Source organism: Panthera tigris, chromosome C1 (assembly GCF_018350195.1).
Source record: "Panthera tigris isolate Pti1 chromosome C1, P.tigris_Pti1_mat1.1, whole genome shotgun sequence".
In the NCBI taxonomy this organism is placed as follows: Eukaryota; Metazoa; Chordata; class Mammalia; order Carnivora; family Felidae; genus Panthera; species Panthera tigris.
The window spans coordinates 65738920-65761912 of NC_056667.1; the positions used below are offsets into that span (position 1 = coordinate 65738920).

General features: G+C 36.5%; 1 long non-coding RNA gene across 2 annotated transcripts in view; it reads left to right on the forward strand.

The window, feature by feature from the left end:
• Positions 1-22784, forward strand: part of LOC122241207 — a 51156-nt gene extending 28372 nt beyond the window's left edge. Inside the window, exons 3-5 of one of the 2 annotated variants that reach the window (XR_006221236.1) lie at positions 5805-5938; positions 14714-14839; positions 22605-22784. This is a non-coding gene — a long non-coding RNA (uncharacterized LOC122241207). The remainder of the gene's footprint in view (positions 1-5804; positions 5939-14713; positions 14840-22604) is intronic. The other variant, XR_006221237.1, reaches the window with a different exon arrangement.
• The last annotated feature ends 209 nt before the right edge of the window (positions 22785-22993 follow it).

Here is a 22993-nt window from a genome sequence, read left to right on the forward strand (position 1 = left end):
TTACACAGAAATGATGGGGGATGATTAATATATACTGGATAGTTTAGGGAGGCATCACTGATACATTAACATGACAAGAAGTGGCGATGGCCATAAAAAAATGAAATATATGAAAAAACATTCTAGGCAGAGGGAAGACCGAGCATTAGATCACGTGTCAATCTTGAGCTTGACCAGTGTTGCCACAGTGTCATGAATTATGATGAAATTCTCTGTGACTATGAGGTAAGTGGTTAAAGGACACTGTCTAGTAAGTGCTTGGATAGAAATCGGGTTTGAGAAGGAGGTATGTAAAGCAATGCTATGGAGAGGGAAGATGCATGGAAAAAGAGAGGAGTTATTTCTTTAGAGAAATATTGCCTTGAGTGGTCAGCCAAGCCACAGATCCGAAGCTGATAAGCTTATCCTTTACCACATGCATAAGGAGTGTAAATTACCAATTATTCTTCTAGTTATGAACTGGTGATGTATTTCTTTTAATGTAAGCAGGCAGACAATATTTAATTTATTTTCTTTCTTCCAGAAATATATTTTTTCCTATTTGAAAGTGGCCTACATATTAGGAATTTTATGTTTAAAAGCATATTATATTTATGTCCATTTTGAATACAAACAAATCTTATATCAAAAATCTAAAAATGAAGGTTAATATCTGAAATTCAAAAATCAAACCGGTATCTAAAAATCTACTTGCAAGTGAAGCTACTGATACTACCTTGTCCAGGTTTAAACTCTTACACTTTATACTCGTGTGACTATATTCTTATTAAACTGGGTCTATATATTTTGGATCCAGAGAAACGTGAATGTACAGAAAGACAAACACGAGTACTGGAGGGAATACCCAATTTGATGTCAAGAAATCTAGATCTGCTAATGTGGAAAAAATGGCAAACTTCTGTTGGGGGGATTCATGGATTACAGCAGTTAACCCGATCTTATTGAAACTTTGGAGCTACAAAACAAAATATAATTGGGGCGCCTGAGTGGCTCAGTCTGTTAAGCATCCAACTGCAGCTCAGGTCATGATCTTACAGTCTGTGGGTTCAAGCCCCGCGTCAGGCTCTGTGCTGACAGCTCAGAGCCTGGAACCCGCTTCAGATTCTGTGTCTCCCTCTCTCTCTGCCCCTCCCCCACTCACACTCTGTCTCTCTGTCTCTCAAAAATAAATAAATGTTTAAAAATTAAAACAAAAACAAAAACATCATCAAAGAGATCTAGATTTTAAAACAAGCCATTGTATGCTTTTTCAGGAACACTTGTGAAACTGTTGAATTGCTAAACCTCGTAACCATTCATTTACTATAATTATTAGTTGGTGTCTTTGCAAATTTAAATGTTATATATTATTGTTCTGCTTTTAATATGAAAGTCTACTCCTTTTCCATTTCCTGAAGTAAAGCCGTTAAATACCCTTTCCCAAATGATTTATAAATGCAATTTGTTTTTAAATAAAAGTACCGTGGTACAATGATACAAATTATTATCACTAAAGCTTTTAATTAAAACCTAAAATATGTGTGTCACTGTTAAAGAAATTAAAATTTCCAGAGCCTTAATAAGAAAAGCTATTTGTTAAGGGGTCCTGAAGCAATTGTGCTTTTGAAGATAAGACCTAAAACGGCTTCAGCCTGGCTTTTTTTTTTTTTTTTTTCTTTCCTTTTTCTATTTAGCTTCTGAATCTTGCTTCCATGGAAATTTTTTCTATTCTTTGTGTGGAAAAGCACCAAGAATGTATCTGCCTGGAAGGGAGGACCTTTTACAAAAACTTAGGAAAAAGGGTTCAGATGAAAATGTGGAGAGTTGCCCCAGAAACTCTGGCAGCAATTCCAAAAAGACATGATTTTTTTTAAAAAAAGAATCTTAAGGGATTTATCTTGAGGGATTTCATGCATTAAACTGTAGTATAAGAGGAACGATTTTGTACAAACTCATCAGGGTGCAGTGTAACCAGCAGTATTAATAGGGACTTGATGCTACAAGAACCTGCAGGTAGTGGATGAACAGCTGGGGAACAGTTTGACTCACAGATGCTTCCACGTTGGTAGGGGCCTGTGGTGAAATTCATGGATGTTTTACAAATAACAAATCCATTGCCATTCCAGCTGTGCGTTCTCAAGCTGCAGATAATGGTGGAGGGTCCTTATGCCAAGTGCCCCAGAACTAAAACAGAATGGCTTGTATAACACAGAGCCCGTACCGGATAATAACTTTTCCTCAAGAGTCAGATCATTCATCTGTCAATATTGAAAGCCAAGGTTCTCATTTAACATCATAGTGAAATGGCAGACTACCTGGGATGCAAATAGGAACCTTTTCCTTTACTTGAGTTTCTGCCTTACCCTTCGTATTTATCAGGTGTGATTCCTGAATATTTAAATATACAGAGATCCCCAGTCCTCTCTAGGCTCATCCCTTGGCAATTTGTTAAGGCTTAGGGTCTCAGCATAGATTTTCTTCACTGAATAAAGCTGTGTAGAAACGTGGACTATGCCAGTTAAGTGAGTCTGGCAAGAAATAACCAAGCAGTATGAAAACCATTATAATGTTAGGTTCTGGCGGCAATTTTGAATTATTCATTACCTTTCCCCCCTTTACCCAGCCGACATATGGTGCTGTGTGGGTGTTACTTTTATTAAGAACCGGAAAATTTTACTAAAATACAAAGCTTGCTTTTGGTTTTAAATCCTTTGCAAATATCTAATCTAACTTTAAAAATATGCCTAGTACATTATCAAAAGTTTAAGATATCTCATTGCTATATATCATTAGGAAATTTTGGATTATTTCTTCTATAGAAAGGCAAGAAAAAGAAGAAGTTGGATATCTGGAAAGGTTGGGTTGAGTCAGTGACTTGTAAAGCAAAATGCTTCTACAAAATATCATTAATTTTGAAAGACTAATGTTTGTGTTCATTCTCATGAAGAATATTCAAATGTGACAAACTATAAAGGTGATGATGGCTTTTAAATGCCATGAATAATTTTAAGAGCATATCCTATTGTTTCCTGCAAGTGAACTTGCAAAAATTTATTTCTTGTGGAAGCATTTATTACTTTAGTTTTACCCATGTACTTACAGGTGCGTTAATCAATGGATGTTATTACATGTATCCAGGAAGGTGATTCAATCATTTGAGGGTGACTTATTTTACTTGGGGTTAATTTGTAGGCAGCTCTGGAGCTATATGGCTTTAAGGAGTTACTGAAGGTGACAAAATGAAAATTAACAGCTTTAGCCCTGTATGGCTATGTTACATAGCTGAAATGGAACAAAGTGGAAATAAGAGGTTATTGCAATCCCCAAGATGGACTTGGCTTGAGGCATGTCAATGTGCTTTGGGTTTTAGTGTCACTGCTGGCGGCTACTTTTATGCAAGCAGATCACAGAAAACCTGTGAACCTAAAACATGTGAGTAAAATGATTTTCTTGGAAGGAATTGTTGATGATTGGCTGCATCTAGCAATTAATTATGCATTAGCATTTTAAAGTGCAAGTGCTTTGCCCATTTCAGGGGAGATATAGATATAAATACCGATGATATAGATGTAGGTATATAGATTAGATATACATATAGATATAGATACAGATGTAATTTGTCTCTCACTGTCATTTTGTAGTTATTCCCATTTTACAGTTGAGGACGTTTGTGGTTCAGAAGAGTTAAGGGACCTACTTACATTCCTTGTTTCTTCTCAGGCATAGAAATAGAATGATGAATGTCAGGGCCATTGCGATGATCCAAGCTAGAAGTAACGAGACCTTGAGCAGTGAGTGTGTTGCAGAAGACAAAAGATAGTGCCCACATTGGAGGAGTGGAGTGGAATTAAGGATGAAAAAGACTCTGATATTTCAACATTGACTATGGTTATAGAAACATAGGGAACTTTTTTAGCTTAACTGTTTGCTTTGGAATGAATTAGACTTACGGAGGAATTGCAAAATAGTGCCGAGTTTCTGTATTCCCTTCACTTTGCTTCCTCTAATTAACATCTCACATAGTGCATTATCAAAATTAAGAAATTTTTATTGTTGCAATACTACTAAGGAAACTATAAATACCATTCACAAATGTACATAAGTGATAATCACAGTTAATTATTTGAATAAGTATTTATCCCCATTTTATTATTTTTGTTTGCATTAAAATAAAACACGAACGAATGCTTAGCAGACTGTAGACATAAGACATCAGTTTGCTATTGATTGGATCTTACCGAGGAACACTCCATTTTTAAAATCTGAAGTCATTATGGAGAGAATACCATGGTGACTCATTTTCTGGTCCTGTGATCTGATGTATTCAGCTTATTACATTTGATTGCAATGTTGGATACTGTGACCAGTACAGCTCTGCTCAAGTCCATCTTTTCAAAAAGTTTGACAATTCGTTTAGAAGAATTATTTCAGACTTCTGCTTCCAGCCGAGATTCAGTAACAGTGGCCAGGTTTACCCTTTTGCCTGAAATAACCGAAAATGGGATAAAATATATGAAACGTTGCTTTTCAAGACACTGTGTTTCAGGAGAAGACGTGTTGATCTTGCCATAGAACTGATTGCAGTATGGGCCGGCCAAGCAGGGAGCTCAGCTTTCATCATCTGCCTGGCGAATGCAATGGTGTTCCAGTTTCCCTACGAGGATAGTGTTAGGGGGTCTAGAGGTCAGCTGAGCCTCCATGGCACACCCAGAAGCAAAGAGCCTGAAGGAGGTGGTGTTTGTATAACTGGTCACCATTAGAATTTACATCCTTCTCCTCCATAGTAATGGGAAGAAGAGCCTCCACCCTACATGGCATCAATAAAATGAAACAAAGTGGTGGAAGTAGGTGCTAAGAAGTGGCTCACATTTTCCCTGCCCCTGGTGTCATTAAGGCCCACGGGAGAGCTGAACTTCCATGTCCAGCAGGCAATGGTGGGATACCATGAGAAAGTGGTTTGAAGCAGGGCGGGCCACACTCCTGATTTGACACACAGCTCCCCCATCTCCAGCATGGTTGCTGAGCACCCGCCTCAGGAGGTGCCAGGAGGTAGTGGGGGCAAGACTGGTTGACATTCCACTCGCCCCGCTTCCCCTCTCCTGGTTTCTGGTGGTGGGGGTGATGGTGGGGAGGGCCAGTAAAGAGTTGAGCTTCTCCAAATCGTACCAAGAAAGAAGGTTTTGGGCTTGAGTCCTTCACTTCCCACTTCCTTGGTGACAGCTGAGATCAGGGGAAAGCTGATCTACCCCTCTGCTCAGAGGTAATGAGGTGGTATGAACGGATGTTCTATATTTAATGGGAACGTAGGGCAGGGTCAAGGGGAGGCTAACCTTACACCCTAGCTGTCTGCAATGAGCAGTGGGAGTCAGCGCCCCACTGGCATGGGAGGAATGCCAACCAGGCATGTGAGAAGATGGTCATACACCCCCAACTGGCCTAGTGTGACACCTCACCTGGGGACTGCCTACTAAAGAAAGTTAAATAAGATTCACAGTCTCATAGCGTAATATCGAATGTATCTAGACAATAGTAAAACTATAACTCTTCTTCATAGTAAGAACGAGGAAAATCCCCCCATGAGAAAGCATAATCAACAGATGCCAACACAGAGATAAATCAGATGTTGATATTATCTGACAGGATTTTTAAAGCAGCCATTGAAAGTTGCTTCAGCAAGCAATTACAAATTCTTATGAGCAAATGAAAAAATGTGAAAAATATCAGCCAAGGCATCATCTCTAGGTATTTATTCAAGCATATATCCATAAGAAGGTTTGTTCAAGAATGTTTATAGCAGCTTTTTTATTTTTATTTTATTTTTGTAGGTTCAGATGTCCTACAACAAGTGAAAAGATAACAGATTTTGGAATATTCATACAAAGGAATACTGCTTAACAATAAAAGAGAACGAGCTATCGACGTGTGCAGTAACACAGGTGAATCAAATTGATGCAACCAAGTGAGTGAAAAAAGAATACATATTGTATGACTACTTTCTTTTGAGAGAGAGAGAAAGAGAGACAGAGAATTTCTAGCAGACTCCATGCTCCGCATGGAGCCTGACACAGGGCTCGATCCCACAACCCTGGGATCATGAGCTGAGTCAAGATCAAGAGTCAGATGCTGAACCGATTGGGCCAACCAGGCACCACTGTATTATTACTTTTATATAAGACTTGAGGAGATGCGAAGTAACGTGTGGTGTCAAAAAGCAGGTTAGTGATTGCGTGAGGACTGGAAGGGGCAGGAGATAGGAGGGAGTGGTGACAAAAGAGCAGGAAGAAACCTGGGTGCTGATATGCTGAACATTCAGTATCTTGGTGGTTTCTCAGGAATATATATATATATATATATATATATATATATATATATGGAGAGAGAGAGAGAGATTAAATTGTAACTTTAAGTATGCTCACTGTTTATTTCAAATTTACCTCAATAAAACTTTTTATTATGGAAACAACTCTGCAAACTTCTTGCTTTGGGTTACTTATAAGTAAAAAGTAAAACGAGAAAAAAAGAAAGAAAGGAAGTTGACCAGATTGTATGTTATTATCTCCCTGTACAGGTTAGAATCAGTAGGATCACTGAATCCTGCAAGGAAAAACTGCATATCAACATTGCAAAGGTCACAAGAAATAGCATCTGTTAGGGAACCAGAGCACCTCCTTCTCTTCCTGTGGGTCACATGTGTCACACTGTGCCCCAGATAACATATCTATAATATTAACAAACAAGACAGTAATTTTATACTCTGTTACCATCTGCCATGTTAAATAGTGGGTGGATTGCATTAAAAGATGTGTTCTGGGCATCTGAAACATTGTATCCAAATAAGCACATGACTTCAGTTGAAGAGTTAAATTTTCCTTTTTGATAATTTAAAATATTACATGGCAAAAAACATAAAACAACTATTAAACATGTAGAACATTTAGGATTTAAAATGTCGAAGGGAGAATACTTAGCATTTATTGAGGGTTTTCTTTGTGCTGAGTTTGTGCCAAGAACTTCATATATATCATTTTATTTGTCTCACACAGAAATATAAAGTAGATAATATTATTGCTTACTGCAAAAAGCTGAGAACAAGACAGATGAATACTTCAGTCAAATTAATAGCGATAGATTAAAAAAAATTTTTTTTCAAGGCCTTTTTTTTTTCAGAATTTATTCTCCTCATAGATTTCCATTTTGTCAATAGTTTCTGTGAATGGTGCATATAAAGAAATATTTCACAGAATATATATGTATTTCAATATATATATATTCCATAGTCAATTTAAATATTTATTTTATAATAATATCTGTGAATTTTCTTTATTTAACCACATTTAATATACACTCAAGCTTATCTAATCACCTCTTATGTATAAAAAGTAAACTGATAGGTTTAATAGAAATTTTACCTATAATCCTGTCGAAAACATTTAAATGATTCAGAGGTTGAGCTGAAAACAAAACAAAAAGCAAAACCCCGCATATCTTCCTTTCATATTCCAAACATTTAACTTTATAAATAACAAAAATGCAGAGGATAAATAGGAAATCATGCAGATGGAAGGAAGCATCTAACTTCCTCTCTTCCTCCTTTCCTTTCTTTCCCTCTCTTTAAAACACAAGCAAGTGGGGTGCCTGTGTGGCTCAGTCTGTTGAGCATGACATCTTCAGCCTAAGTGGTGATCTCATGGTTTCTGAGTTTGTGAGTTTGAGACATGGAGCCCTCTGTCGGGCTCTCTATCAGAGAGAAGCCTGCTCGGGATCCTCTTTCTCTCTCCTCTCCTCCTCCAATTGCTCTCTCTCAAAAATAAATATTTAAAAAAAAAAATAAAACACAAGCAAGTGGACAGGAGAGAAAAGGAAACCAATTCCTCAAAATCACCACAATTTCTGAGAAAGTCTGAAGGATCAAGATTAGTGTCTCATAAACCACAGCTCACATTTATGGAGATTCCTTTGAGATTCTCTTAATGTAGAAAAACACACTTTGGTTGGAATATTGTCTTTGTAGTGCTAAAACACAGGAAGTACCCCAAATCATTTTTGAAGCTTTTAAAGTTTTTATCTCAAAAATCAACTATTTAAAGCTATAAAAAAAAGAAAACAAAAACCAAAACAAACAAATGAATACTAGCCCCAGGGAGATGAGAGTTTTTACAGTTCCTATAGGCTTCATGATAGCATTAGAAAGGTTTCATTATGAATGTTGGATTATGAAACTAAAACAAAACTAAAAACCTTATGGGTTCTTGTGGTGTCTGGATTTTCTCTTAAGTCGAAATTGGGATAGGAATGAAATATTTACTGTGAAACAAAACAGACAATAAAAAATATATTCTTTTTAACCAATTTGAATTTTGGAATTGTTTTAACCAAATTTGGTATTCCTTATTTCAGGTTTAATAAGCAATGAATATACAATGTGAAACTTTTATATTTGATTATAGGACACTATGGAAATATCAAACCCTAGAGAACAGAGTGAGAGGGTAAGAATGAGGAAGAAAAGATTCCTAGAGTAATTATCGGGTGATTCTTAAATAAGAGTTAGCTATGTTCCCCAAGGAGGAAAGGAATCCAAGTGCGGGGTGGCCGGCGGGGGGAAGGCACATGAAATGGAAGGTATTTATACGAATATTTGTGTAGCATGGTTGAAGGGGAGGACGAAAGTGGAGAATAGGGGAGGACAACAAAAATATAGGACAATATTTTGAAGACAGTTAAATCGTTCGTTGAAAAGCTTTTGGCAGAACCTTAATTTGACCAGCTGTGTGTTTGGGGGGAAAATATCTATTTGAGGGGCAGATTTGAGACAAAAAGACCAGACAAGTTCTGAAAATACTTCAAGACAGATTGAGTGCGTTGGGTTTTGCAAATAGAGAGGAGGAAAAGTGTTTAAGAAGCAGAATCTGCATAACCTGATGACTGTGGATAAGCAGAGGGAGAGAAGGGGGCAGTGTAGAATAATTCCCTGAATGACTGAGTATAAGTAGATAGACAGTCATTGCCCAGATTCTCAAGAAGGTTTTGGGGAGAGATGAAAAAGCTGAGTCTTGGACATTTTAAGTTTGATGTGCCTATATGAATATAAGCAAGTGTCTGGAAGGCCCTGAATACAGTTTATGGTATGATAGGAAATAGGATAAAAGGGGTGAAACAAGAAAACAAAATGAAGGAGACATATTCTTACTTTCATGCAATTCCCAATCTATGGGAAAATACAGGGCAAACAATTATGAAAATTAGTACAAATGCCATGCTATTGTTACAGAAGGAAGTGGGCTATGTAATAGAGGTTCTATTGGGTAGAGTTAACTTAGCCTGAGGCACGGGTCTCAGGACTCTTCACTGTAAAAGTTATACTGAATTTGGCCCTGGAAGTGAATGGAGGTTGACAAGGTAATGAAGGATATGGGGATAGCGTTGCACAGAGGTAGAAGAAACTTTGACATGTTGTGTACAAAATAAAGATGGATGGACTGACTAATCACTCTGGTCTCATAGAAACATGGACTAAGTTCTATGAACTAGTAGAGAACTTTGAGGGAATTCAAGAAGAAAGTGACATAATATAGAGGTTTAGAGCTCAAAAATATTAATTAACAGTCCAAAGTCATGTGTAGATGGGTGAGATTAGATTGCTAGAAAATATTTCCAGAACAGTAGGGTAAGAATCCCTTTTTTTATGTGAAAAGGAGAGGGTTATCTAATTTGCTTTGAGATGTAATGCTATGAGATGATAAAATCCAAGATGAATATAAATAATAAACATATTAAATATTAATATATAAAATATCAATATTAATAACTACATGTGTTAATAGTGATAATTAATATTTATTGAATATAGAAAATTATGTTTAGATCTTGGTCCCATTATTTAATGATGATAACTTAGGTAAATTCTTTAAGCTGCTAAAGTTTAGTTATTTTGGGGCGCCTGGGTGGCTCAGTCGGTTGGGCGTCCGACCTCAGTTCAGGTCATGATCCCATAGTCTGTGAATTCGAGTCCCGCATCGGGCTCTGTGGTGACAGCTCAGAGCCTGGAGCCTGCTTCAGATTCTGTGTCTGCCCCTCCCCTGCTTATGCTCTGTCTCTCTCTGTCTCAAAAATAAATAAAAACATTAAAAAAAATTTTTTTAAGTTTAGTTATTTTTATTTTCAAAATGGGGATATTAAAAGTAGCTTTGCCATGTGGTTGTGTGAAGTTAAACTCTGTATATAATACTTAAAAAGTTCTCAGAAAGTGCCTGTTAACACAGGCAGTGCTCAGTATATGTTCTCTACTATTATTGTTAATATACACATATCCCTCAGAGAAGTTTACACATTAAACTATCATTCAATATCACCTTAATGTAAACCAGTGTATCAGATGACTTCCCACCCTGAAATAAGATGAGAAGCAGAATCTTATGTATTGCTAAGAAGATGGAGTTATTTAGCATTTGCTTCCTGTGTTGTCACCAGACTCAGCACATTAGTCCCACCCAGTTCAGTGTTACAGTGAAATCCACACCATACATAGGCATGAAGAGCTTACACACGGAAGGAGTCTATATACCATGGAATCAAAGTTACCACCTGCTTCTCTGCAGCAGGGTACTTAACTTTTTTTTCTGGAAATATCCTCATTGATACCTGAGAAAATCAAAGAGGGAGGGGTGGAGTTTAATATTTATCTAACTCAGAGTTCAGAAAGATTTAAGGAGACTAGAGTCCATGGAGTATATCCATAGAGCCTATTATTGGTCACATAGATATTTTTTCATATATAATCTAGACAACAATCCCTAAAGGTGGATATTATCGTCCTCAATTATTCCCAATGAATCAGTGTCTCAGAAAGGAAAAAGTAGTTTCCCAGTATCACACCACTTAATTATTCCAAGATACTGGATTTAAATCCAGTTTCTAAGGCCTCCTAGTAAAGTGCACATGTATACCTTTCATGTCTGCTTTCTTCTGGTTCCCATGCTGTCTAGTCTCCTTTTCCATGCCACATTAACATATACCTGATGCTGTCTTGATTCTTAATCCCTCCCAGGAGTACTACCACCATTAGAGTGTGTTTATGTGCATGTGTGGGGCGGGGAGGGGGGTTGTAAGGGGCAGGCTTTACCAAGGTTCAAAGGTTTGCAGGTGTTTCAATAAAGTATGCTAAAATAATACCATTTTCAAATGTTCCTCAGCCATTTCCCCAACCAGCAACTTGTCACGAATGTGCCTTGACTTGGTTCCTGGCTCTTCTTTTTCAGTCTCACTTTTCAGCACCTTCCCTGGTCCTGATTTTCCAAAGTTTTTACCAACAGAGCAATTCAGCTTTGATTTTTCTTTTTCTTCTCTCTCCCCACCCCCAGAATATTGAAGCCATGTCCATCATGGTTTTTTAGAAAAGTTATATTCTCAAGAGGGATTTGTCTTTTTCTCTTTCAGACATATATAAAACATTTAACTGAGCACAGAATAAGAGCTTGATTCTCTGTAGCTTTAAAAATTGCAGGGAAGGAGCTTAAGAATATTGACTACCCTAATAATGTGTAATTCTAATCCTTCTACCCCTACCTCAACCACTTTTTCTCCTACATAAGAATACATGAAAAAGTGACAGTGACCTTGTTATAGGGAAAAGTTTTAAGGGGCTCTAATTTACTCTTTAAAAAGTTAATTATGTGAAAAATTGAAGGTAGTCTTTTGGGCACTTTCTCGAGAGATTATAATATCTGATACTTGAATAAGTACTTTGAAATGTAAAGACAATTTTCACATCTATTGCCATCTGTGAACTCTAGCCATTATTATCTCCAGTTGATTTTAATACCAAGGTAGAATGAGGTGCTCATGATTGAACAGCTGGTAAGCAATGGAGAAGGGTCAGGACCCATGCCTCTGCCTCCGGGTTAGGTATTCTTTCTTCCCCATAATGTGGACCCAGTCGATGTTGGATGAAGTAGATTGTTGCAAATTTTCAATAAAATAATTTGTAGAAGTGTATAGCATAGTCTTTAATCCAAGAAGAATTTAATATATGAGATTTTTACTCCATTTCTTTGAGGCTCTGTATTTAAAGGGTAAGATTGATGTTGTGTTGACTACATACGTGGGTGTTTGAGAAAACTGCTGCTAACTGATTGATCAAAAGCTGGACTCAACGTTTCAAATTTTCAAGGGATTACCATGAGGAAAGTTCGTAAAGAAAGAGTGTCACCCTTAGAAACAAAACAGATGTTTAACAGCACTTTCAGCACAAAGCCAGAAGGAAAAAGGGAGAAAAGCAAAAGGGAAAGGAGGCAGACAGTCAGGGAGACGAAGGAAGGGCCAGGGAATCTTTTGGACAGGATATGGAAGCAAGAGGAATAAGACTGAAGGTATGAATGCTGAAGTTAACAGGGATATTCAGCAGGCAAATGGAAGCCACGTGGAACACTTGTTAGGTAAATGTAAACAAAATGAAGCGTAGACAGTTGCGAGGCTCTTGATCCATATTTACCTTGTGCTCTCTGTTGTATCCAGTATCTGTTTTCCCCCTATGGCTCCACAGATAATGTGGCATGATTACCATGGGTAATTCATTATCTATACTTCAGTAACTTCTGAGATAGTTTTGAGAAGTGACTTTCCAAGTGGAACTGATTTTAAAACAATTTAAATAAATCTCCTAGGATTCCACTTTTCAACAGTCACAAATACTTAGAGGTTTCATCTGTTATTCTGTAAATTCATTGCAACCCAACCTTTCCCTTCCAAGAGAGTTCCTAAACACTGACACTGTACAGTAATGACTACTTATGAAATTCTGATTGAGAGATAAAATTGCCATCAGAAGCATACTACTTGGTTACCAGACTTAAGGGTATTTAAAATGTTTTCATTTATGTTGCTCACCCAACCAAATACATTCGCATGGGTTCTAGAAAGACTCTCTGTAGCTGAAAGAATACCCAGGCAGGGTTTTGCTGCTAATAAAATATGTAGGGAATATCCCAGAAAGACTAACATTAAAGAGGTATAAAATGTAGGCTTTTCTAATACAATGACCTAATATGTTCCTATTACAAGTCTTCCTATTATTTAAACAGCTGAACTGGCAGCTTTAAGACCCTTTAAAAGTTAATAGTGGAATTTCAGTGAGACTCTTAAGTCCATATGTGTTTTAATGGATGTTTTAATTACAGAATTTTATACTTGTTCTTATATGTGTCTAGAATTATATGTTTATAACTGATCATATAAGTTACATTATTGTAAATCCTCATGTTTAACTTTTTGTGATTGAAATAGCATTATATTTCACCTTTGTTATTTTTCAGGATGTCTGTAATCTTTGCAGTTGTACAATATACAATATTTTCACAGCTTTCTGAACTCACATAAAGAGTCCTTCCGAACACTATGAGGAAAGTGACTTGCCAACAAATCGTTTTAAATTAAAATGGTTACTTCTCTTTCTTTTATGGACTCATGCTTTCCTTTTAGTGTATTTTGGCTCGAAAGAGAAAAGAAAGAAATCTCTTTTAGAAATGCCTCAGCCACTTTATCTGAGTTTCTGAGCAAATATTCATGTGATATCTACTGAGCATAAAGCTATGTTTTCATATCCTATTGACTTTAACAAAGTTGTTTTAGATTAGTTACAGTTTCTGAACTTTTCATTTTCTAATTTTGTTTTTTAGGGTTAGATTTAAATAGCATACATAATCATACTATTAGAGGTATATGAAAAATCTACAAGTAATTTTTTTTATTTTTCCCTCTCTCTCCCTTTCTTCCTTCCTTTCTCCCTTCTTTCCTTCCTCTACTCCTTTCTTCCTTTCTGCTTAGCTTAAAATAACAGTTAATAACATCAACCCTATTAGCTGAAGTTTTATTTATCCAAATATCTGCAGTTTGAATCAGGCACTTAATGGCACCATCTCCGACCAATCTCCGGAAAACCTGAACCCTATAACTGCCACAGAATAATAGATAAAAAAGGGAATTTTAGCATCAAAAACTGTAAAATAAATATTCCTTTTGAAAAGATAGGCTCAGTCTATGAATTCTGATTATGATGCTTATTATGAAAGACATTTAATAAGCCATGATCTGGTGTCAATATAATTATAGGCATCATGCATCGGAAAAGCTGTGGTAAAAAGCCTTTTCAAGTATTTTAACTACATAAAAACAAGTACTGTAAGTGCATGTGGTCAGTTGCTGTATTTTGAAACTGTACAAAATGCATTTTAACATATGTATGAAATACAAACTATGTCTTTTTAATCATACAGGTCAAGGGCTAGAAACAATCTCTCATATAAGGAGAGACCAAAAGCTGTGATGATGAAGTACTTACATGTTTAAAACCTCATTTTACAGTATGAAACTGTGAAAAATTAAGAATATGTCCAAATCACCTTAAGTAAACTTGAAATCTAGTAATGGAGATTTAAGGCTTGATATACTTGAAGCCAGAGATGCATCTAGTTGGATTGATCATCCTCCAACAGAAAAAAAAATTAAAAGAAACAACTCAGACTTCCAATCACGAACATGCCAGCAATAATGATAATTCCACAGAGATCACTGGGCTATGGGTTCCATTTCCTGAGAAATGATGTAACTGTTATACATCAGTGTGCCAAGGAAAAGGAGTCAGTGGAGGGGTCTGGGAGATGTTGATGAAGAAGGTGCTGACTTAAACCTTATCAGCTTCTAAAGATTGTTTGGCCTGTTGTTCTGGTTCCTTCCTCAGGAAGCTGAGATGTGCATGGCTGCTTCTTAGATGAGTCATCACCAAACTGTGTTGTCCTGTGGTAAGGAAGAAGCCTATGTCAGGAAATCTGGGACATTCAATAACACTCTTGCATGTCTATGGCTGGTAAGCACAGTTGATTCGGTTCTATGCATAATGAGGCCGAGGTCAGGGGCTTGAGCCCCATATAGGCCAGTTAACTTTTTTTTTTTCTGTACAGTGATCACAGACTGCATACTGAACCATGGCCAGCCAGGTGTCTTACACGTATAAACCACTCATAAGAGGCTGGAAAAGTTACTACATTCACAATAATAAAAAAATTCCTCTTAGTTCTGGAAAAACAACTCAAGCACATTTGTCATCACTTTGTTAGCACCAATTTCATTTATTAGGTCAATCTGATCAGGCTGCTTAGAAAATTAAAGTCATTTTTCAAATGGAATTATCATTTCAATAAAATAAATATTCTTAAAATCATGCTGTTAAACTTGTTCTCAAAATAGTGACTTGTGGCCCTAAATTTCAGGGAAAGTTATGATAATAACTAATGCTTTCTCCACATAAACTACTCCTTTAAATTGGATACAATTAATTACTAAAAGACTAAAATATTGACATCAAAACCACCAATGACCATTAGAAATAGTTGAGACACCCCTGGCAGGATTGCAATGCTGGTAAAATTCCATTATTGAAATGTACTAAAATGTTGGATTTATCTCAGGTGAGATTATGTAGTAGACACATGTTATGTAAATAATGCTTGTATTTTACTTTGGGACATCACTCCTTCACTCTTAGTCCACGTCTTTATGAAGGATGACTTCACTTCTGAAATCTAGGAGAAGCCACAGGATTCATGCCTGGCCATTGAAGTACCACCAGTAATGTTTTTTGAGAATTATTGGAAAAGAGGGATTTTCCACTGCCTTGCTTACTAAGTAGCAGCATGGAATTTGGGAACTTCCGGGGCCACTAGAAAGAAAGTACCTACTGATGAAGGTAACATGGAGCAAAGAAAGCATGGCCATGGTGGGGGACAGGTAGGGTGGGGCAAAAACAAAAACAAAAGAGTCCTGATGAGTTTTGAGTCCCTGAATACAACCATACCTGAAGGTAAACTGTAGGACTTCAGAGTTTTATGAAGTCAATAATTCCTATTCTCTTTTTGTGCTCGACTCTATTTGATTATATTTCTACAACTTTCCAACTTCAAATAGCTAATTAATAGAAATAAGAATTCAGAACTTTTAGCTAATCTAATAGATGTTTATTGAACTCCTACTTAGGGCTTTAGACTTAATCGCTCAGCTCTGATTTTATATAATCTAATAGAATACTGTTTTCATGTTCTATATGATGTAAATTATAGTGATGCATAAAAAAAGTGTACTTTCGTAAAAAATGATAAAATTTACGTTTGTTTAAATCGCATAAAAAGTAACATCTCCAGGCAAAAGGAACATGCACATTAGTTTTCCTTCTGTTCTTGCAACAATAGTTGTGTCATTTTTGTTTACAGACCTAAAATGCTAATAAAGGCAAATCGGTTTCTTAAAATTAAAATGTAAAATTACACATGAATATTGGAATGATGCGGCTGGAGGGCTGGATGCTTTGTAGAAAAGATCTTTTGTAGCATTTAGTAGCATTTAGTCTGCCATGTCAGCCAAGCTTGAATGAAGCAGCAAGTTCAGCGAACTCAGTCACATGCAATATCATCTTTTGCAACCATATTATGTACCATTACTGATACCTTTTATATTCTACTGATGTTTATTATGTTGCATGAATGGATTGGCTAGTTCATAGAGACAGAGGGTCACACTGTAGAAAATAACATTCTTATTTAAAAACAAATAACAAATAACATAATGTCCTCAGTGTGGTTAAATCACACAATGTCAACATTATCTGTAAATTATAATGGCTCACTAATGTTGAAGACATCAGGATGAGATATCAAAGCCATCTCACATTTGAACCAGGAATACAATTATTTTCATTATGAAGCATTAACATCCAAATAACTTTGAAAAAAGAAGCATCCATTCTAGTTTCTCTCCCCTTTCTACACTGACTTTCTAAAACACATCAAATTTGTTGAAATCCACAAAAAATTTGAGAGATGAGGTACAGAGCAAAAGGGTGAATGGCTAGAATAAAAGTGAGAATTGAGCATACTTTTGATATTGCCCTTTGCATTGTTATTCTTTCCTCAATTTCTCCTATGAATGAGAACTCGTAATAGAAAATAAAGTGACTTTTTTTGGTCTCTTCCTTCCATCTTTCACATTATGACATTATGTCACATTTCCTTTCAAACTTTCCCTGTCAACTTGAATAGTTAGTAATTCAGAAGGTTCTTTTATGTGACGGCTGGTGGGGGGAGTGAGGTCATAATTCAGATGTTATGTTTTCCTTTGGGTCAGTGCACAAATTTCTTTCCTATCTAACAAACAAATGATGACTCTAGATCAGAAGGATCAAGATCAAACTCAAACACCCTAAATGGATGGGTTTCCTTTTTCATCTAACGAAAGAGGAAATGCCACTTCCCCACCCCTTCCTCTGAAAATGCATGGCCCACTTCTTTCCTCCCAGGAGCTGGAGAGAACAGGGGGACAGAACAGATAGCTCATCTATTTGGTCGTGGTGTTTTATGCACCTAAATTAACATGCTTCTTGGGTTCACTGATAACCCTTCAAGGAAGATGTAAATCTATTTCCTCAAGGTCCTAATCGGGAGTTTTTTGTCTAGAATAAATCTGGAAGTCCTAATGACAAGAAGAAATTCCTCATGTACAAACAAATAAAACACTACCACCACAACAAAATCTTAGAAATAGAATGAACTTGTGTCCAATTATCAAGACAAAAAAAATGTGTGTGTGTTTGTGTGTGTGTGTATGTGTGTGTGTGTGTGTGTGTGTGTGTGTGAGAGAGAGAGAGAGAGAGAGAGGGAAACAGAGAGAGAGAGAGAGAGAGAGAGAGAGAGAGAGAAAGTCTTGATTCTTTGTATCTCTTGATAGATGGATGACGTTTGCCTAGGACAACCATCATGGTATTACAAAACTGTCTCAACAATGTCATATATTGCTAAGTTCTTGTTTCTTTTTGTTTAGACACAGTAATAATTAGCTTAAATACAAACTCTAGTCCTCATGTTGAATTTTCTCTGCTTTGTTTCAGGATAGTATGAGCATGACTGTAAGAATGACAGCTCATTATTTCATGTGAAAGCCTTCTTATTTCTTTAAACACCAACCATCATCCCCACAAAAATAAAAACTAAACTACACTGAAAGCAATTCAATGAACAAAGGGTAGACATCTCTGATGCATGGTTTAGAAGTAGAAACCAATTTGAAATTAGGCAAATCTGAAGTTGGCTCATAGTTTCTCCATTTATTGAATGTGTGAAGTTCTTCATTTCTAGGAAGGAAGAAAAGACACCATGGGTATTCAATGAGGTGCAGTTATTAAACCCTGTGGCTCATATTGCATGCATACAAAATATGTTAGTTCTTTCCAATTTAATTTGAAAAGATTTTTGAAAGTCTTCTGCATGCCAGACACAAAGCCGAGCCGTGTGGATAAGATGGGTGGGAATGTGGTCCACTCTGAGTGACAGGTCTCTGCAGAGCCTGACCAGGAGGGCACCACCAGCTCCCTGGACACAACAGGCCCGTTCTTTCTCAGAGCCCTCTTTCTCTTCTAAGTGAAGACTTTCCTCAAGCCTCTGTCCTCTACCCTATTCTCTCTCACATTTTTTCCTTCTGTGGTAAACTTACTCATTCTAATCTCAGCTCTGTGAAGCTAATTTCCAAACCCAAACTGGAGTTTTCTCCAACTCTCAAAACCAACTCCATGAGATTACAGATCTGTAATTGGAAATATAGAAATAGGAATTCATCTTCTTTTCTGCCCAGAGCAGTTCCTCCTGATATCGAGGTTTTTGTTAATGACTATCGCTTGCAGGCCACTCTCCCAATTAGGAGGTTATAAGAAGTGAGAGAAGTATGGTGCAGTGATTAAGAGCAAGGTTTATGGGGGAAGGCTGCCCAGGTCCAACCCAGCTCTGTCATTGGAATAATAAAGTGTCTTAACACCTTAGCCTCATGTTGCTGCTGTACAGATGAAATTTTATAGTTAATAATACTGTGTCGTATATTTGAAAGTGGCTAAGAGAGTGGATCTTAAAAGTCTCATTGCATACAAAAAATTAAGACCGTTTATGGTGATGGGTGTTATTACGATGCGCATTTTGCAACACATACAAATATTTAATCATTATGCTCTACACCTGAAACTATACGACGGTAACTGTCAAGTATATCTCAATAAAAATAAGAACATTTTATAACATGCGTAAGGTTCTTAGGATAGTGCGTGGCATATAGCTAGCACTGTAAAGGTAGTTTATATTGCAGCAAACGCTTTTATTTGCTGCTGTATAAGTATACACTCAGGATTTGTGCCAGGATGGAATTAGGCTCCTTTCCCCTGTGTTTCTGCCTGTCTGATCACCTGATAATCATGAAACTCTAATCATCATTCTCCAAAATCTACCAATCTGCTGACAACTATTTCTAATAGATAAGATAGATAAGGCTTTTTCTTCTTTACCCTTAACATATTTAATAATTTCTGTGCTTTCTGCTTCATAGTAACACTGTTTGTATGCTAATCTTATCCATTTTAATTAGTAAGATATTAAGATCAATAAACTCTTCTTTACCCAGTTTTGAATCATCAAAATATATATTTTTTGAATCTTCAGAACAAAAGATCCTTCATGCAGGGATTGGATTGTAAAATTACTTTGAACTGAATGAAAAATATTACTCTACAAAATGTTAGAATGGAATCACATGTCACTAAGTTGTATACTGGATGTCCTGCAACTTCTTTCAGTTGTAGCTGCATAATTTATATGAAAAAAAAGCTATTTGGGATTTTACTATGTTATTGTGAGCAAATTCCACTTACCTGAGAACGTATTGTGAATGGACACAATGAATAATTGAGGTAAAGTCCCAGGGCACTCATGTGGAGGAGTTGATGAATTACTTAACCCATCAATTTTACAGCCCTTCACCCCCCTCTCCCCCCCAGAATAAGACTACTAATAACAACTGGTGACTGGACTTTATTGATTAAGGAATTTAAGTGCATATTTAGGAGAGAGATCTTAAGATGACTGATGTTCTTTGCTTGGTATGACCTTTATAATGTGAAGTTTTTTCTTCTTAAAAGTTAATACAGGATTGTTAGGGCAGGGGACATTGCAGGATATGTTCTGCACTCAGTGTAACATTAGGAAGGATGAGAGAGTCGCCGATAGGAGGAGACAGAGACATGAACCCAAATCTGGCAGAGAAACAACTTTTCTGGGGTTGGGACATAGGGTATGAGCTCTAAGCTTTCACTAACACTTCCACTTGGGCTTGTATGTCATAAGAGATCTTAGTAGGCAAATTGGGAGGAAAAAGCTACTGATTTTGTAGTCTTCTGAACTTCCTTCTCAGTTTCCAACTGTTCCTTATCCTATGTTGGAAGCGTGTGGTGTTTTCTGCCTGGGGCCACAGCTAAGTTCTCCATTTATTATTTCACTAATTCCTTTTCCCAATATATTTTAAGCACCCACATCATTCATACATAACAGTAGGTACTAGGGGTAGAATGATTAATGAGAAAGGGTCCCTGCCCTCACAGACTCAGAGACAGGATTAATTTTAATTAATTAATTAAAGACAAGATTAATTTCAATACTCTGAGATAGTCTCCCTCCTATTTCCAAAGTAATTATACTTTTCATCCATCCAGAAATGTGAAAACTGACAAGTCTTGCTTTATGAGTGAGATTCATGGTTCTGCAGATGTTGTGCTGGCCTTTAGCTCTAGACTTCACGAATATTGTTTAGTTTTGTTGGATTTTGGAAAATGTCTTATATCGTCTCATTTTCCATTAACGGTTTTTAAACCCGATAGCTTCTGCAAACCAATAATATCATGTCAGCATTCAAATATTTACTCAAAAACTCTATTTAATCACAAGAGCACTGAATCGTTTATTTTTCTTCTACTTTGGGTATATCTCGGGATCTACCTGTGAAAATGAGATATTGGTGAAAGCACTGGCAAATTTTGAAAGCATATTTAGTCTCAACTTTTGTGGAGATGCCCCTCCTTTGATAAGAGGCAGCTGTTTGGGTACAGGAACTGATTATTCTTGAAGTGGTTCTTAATAGCTTCCTAGTTATTTTGCTGACATTTGTCAAAGGCTATACAAATTTAGCTTTCTTGGAACAGGTATGGAAGAAATGTTATAATAGTAGATTTCCTGAAAGCCCCATGGAATTTATCTTGATGCTATCATGGACACTTGGTAGCCACAGATGTGGTCACACAAATCTTTTGTACCAATGATTCAATCTGTATCTTTGTTTGAGCAATAATATCCAGAAATCCAGAAGATGAAGCAGAGAAGTTATACTTCAACAAAATGGAAGAAGCAGAAAAAATCAAAAGTATAGTTGCTGAGCTGTTTAGAGGGAAGTTGAAAAAAACGCCTAGCCTTATTTACCACACCTTCAAAACAAACAGTTGAAAAAGACCATAATTTAGCCAAAATAGTCATGTCTGATACAGTATCTGCACAGTGTAATGTAAATAGTATAAAAATTAAAGTGGAACAGAATCAGGTTTAAATTCCTGTTTTGCCATAGCGCTACTTTTGTGGGACATTACTTACCAACCTTCACTTTCCTCAGCTGTAAAGTTAGAATATATAATACTTACTTGTTACAAGACTTAAGTAAAACTAAGTATGTAATATATGGATCATAGCATCAGATGCACTCGATAAACAAATGTAGTCTTCCCTCTCCCAACAAAGGAAAAAGAAAAAAAATAGAAACCAATTATAAAGAAAATTTTCCAAAATATTTTTTTTCTATTGAGATAAGTACAATTGTTGTTTGTGAGGAAATAGTTTTTAAAAACTCTGCCAAATAATTGAGGAGAATGGTCTTTCTAATTCATTTATAACTCTGTTCACAATTGGATTTCTGAGCAGCAACATGACATTTATTCTATTTTCCTCCACATTGGAATAAGCACACTTTAAAATGTATCTTATTGATCAGGAATTGTCTTGACTCCCATGAGCAATCTTTTCACAGCTGTGTCTATGTAAGTAAACAACACAGAGAATTATGAAATTCCTTCAGTTATTAGAGTACATGCAAGAGTTCCCTGGCTTCCATTTTGAACTAATATGCATCAATGGTGGATACAGGAAGAGCATCCAGGTTAAATATGGCTGTCTGTTAAACAGCTCTCCTGAAGAATTGAACACTTGTGGTTAATGGTGACCCTCCTTGCACTTTGCTATTGGGTGTGAATTTCAGTGAAACTTCATATCCAATAAGATCTCCCTGGGGAAATCAGTCCTGAACATTGGAACTCTGCCCTCAGCTAGATGGGGCCATGTTTACAGATACACTCTATCAAGGCTCTCCCAATGGTAACCCCTATTTGATAAAGTTGAAGAGATATGCCCTTAGATTGCTCAGTCTAGAGAGCAAAAGAAGAAAATTATAGTCTGTATTTGTTATATTGGGGAAAAGTACACATATGTGCCTCATGTCATGCAATCTTGGCAAGAAATCTTTTACAAAGGCTTCACTAGAGGTATATAAATATATGTCAATTCACATTTGTCATGTTAGAATAGTTTTGAAATTGCATCATGTACCTCTGGGTTGAAGAATCATTATTGGAATCTTCATGACGGTAAGTGTTTATATAGCCCTTACTATATGACAGACACTGAATATACAAAGCTCTTTACAAATGTTAATTCATTTAATTCTCTCTCCAGCTTTATGATCAGTTTCATCAATTATGAAGGAAATGTCAGCTGGGACCCAGAGGAGGAGCCATCTCAAGGTCATTGAACAAGTGTGGTTCCGCCTTGTCCTTGTTTTTCTACATCAAACCATCTTTTCAAAAAGTGACTTGATTCTAAAGTTGAAAATAAAAATGTTAAATAAAACCTTCTCCTAATGTAGCAGAAAAATGTTGTACCCAGAAAGTTCCTTTTGTATTTATTCCACTATTTTATCGGACATGTTGAAAGACCAGACAGCTGGGTTTTTTAGCGGGGGAGAATTAGAGAAAGGGCATATTTGTCACCTTCCTACTTACATACAGTTTGCAGATTGGTTGCCAACATTTTAAATCTTCCCCAAATTACTTAAAAGTAAAGAA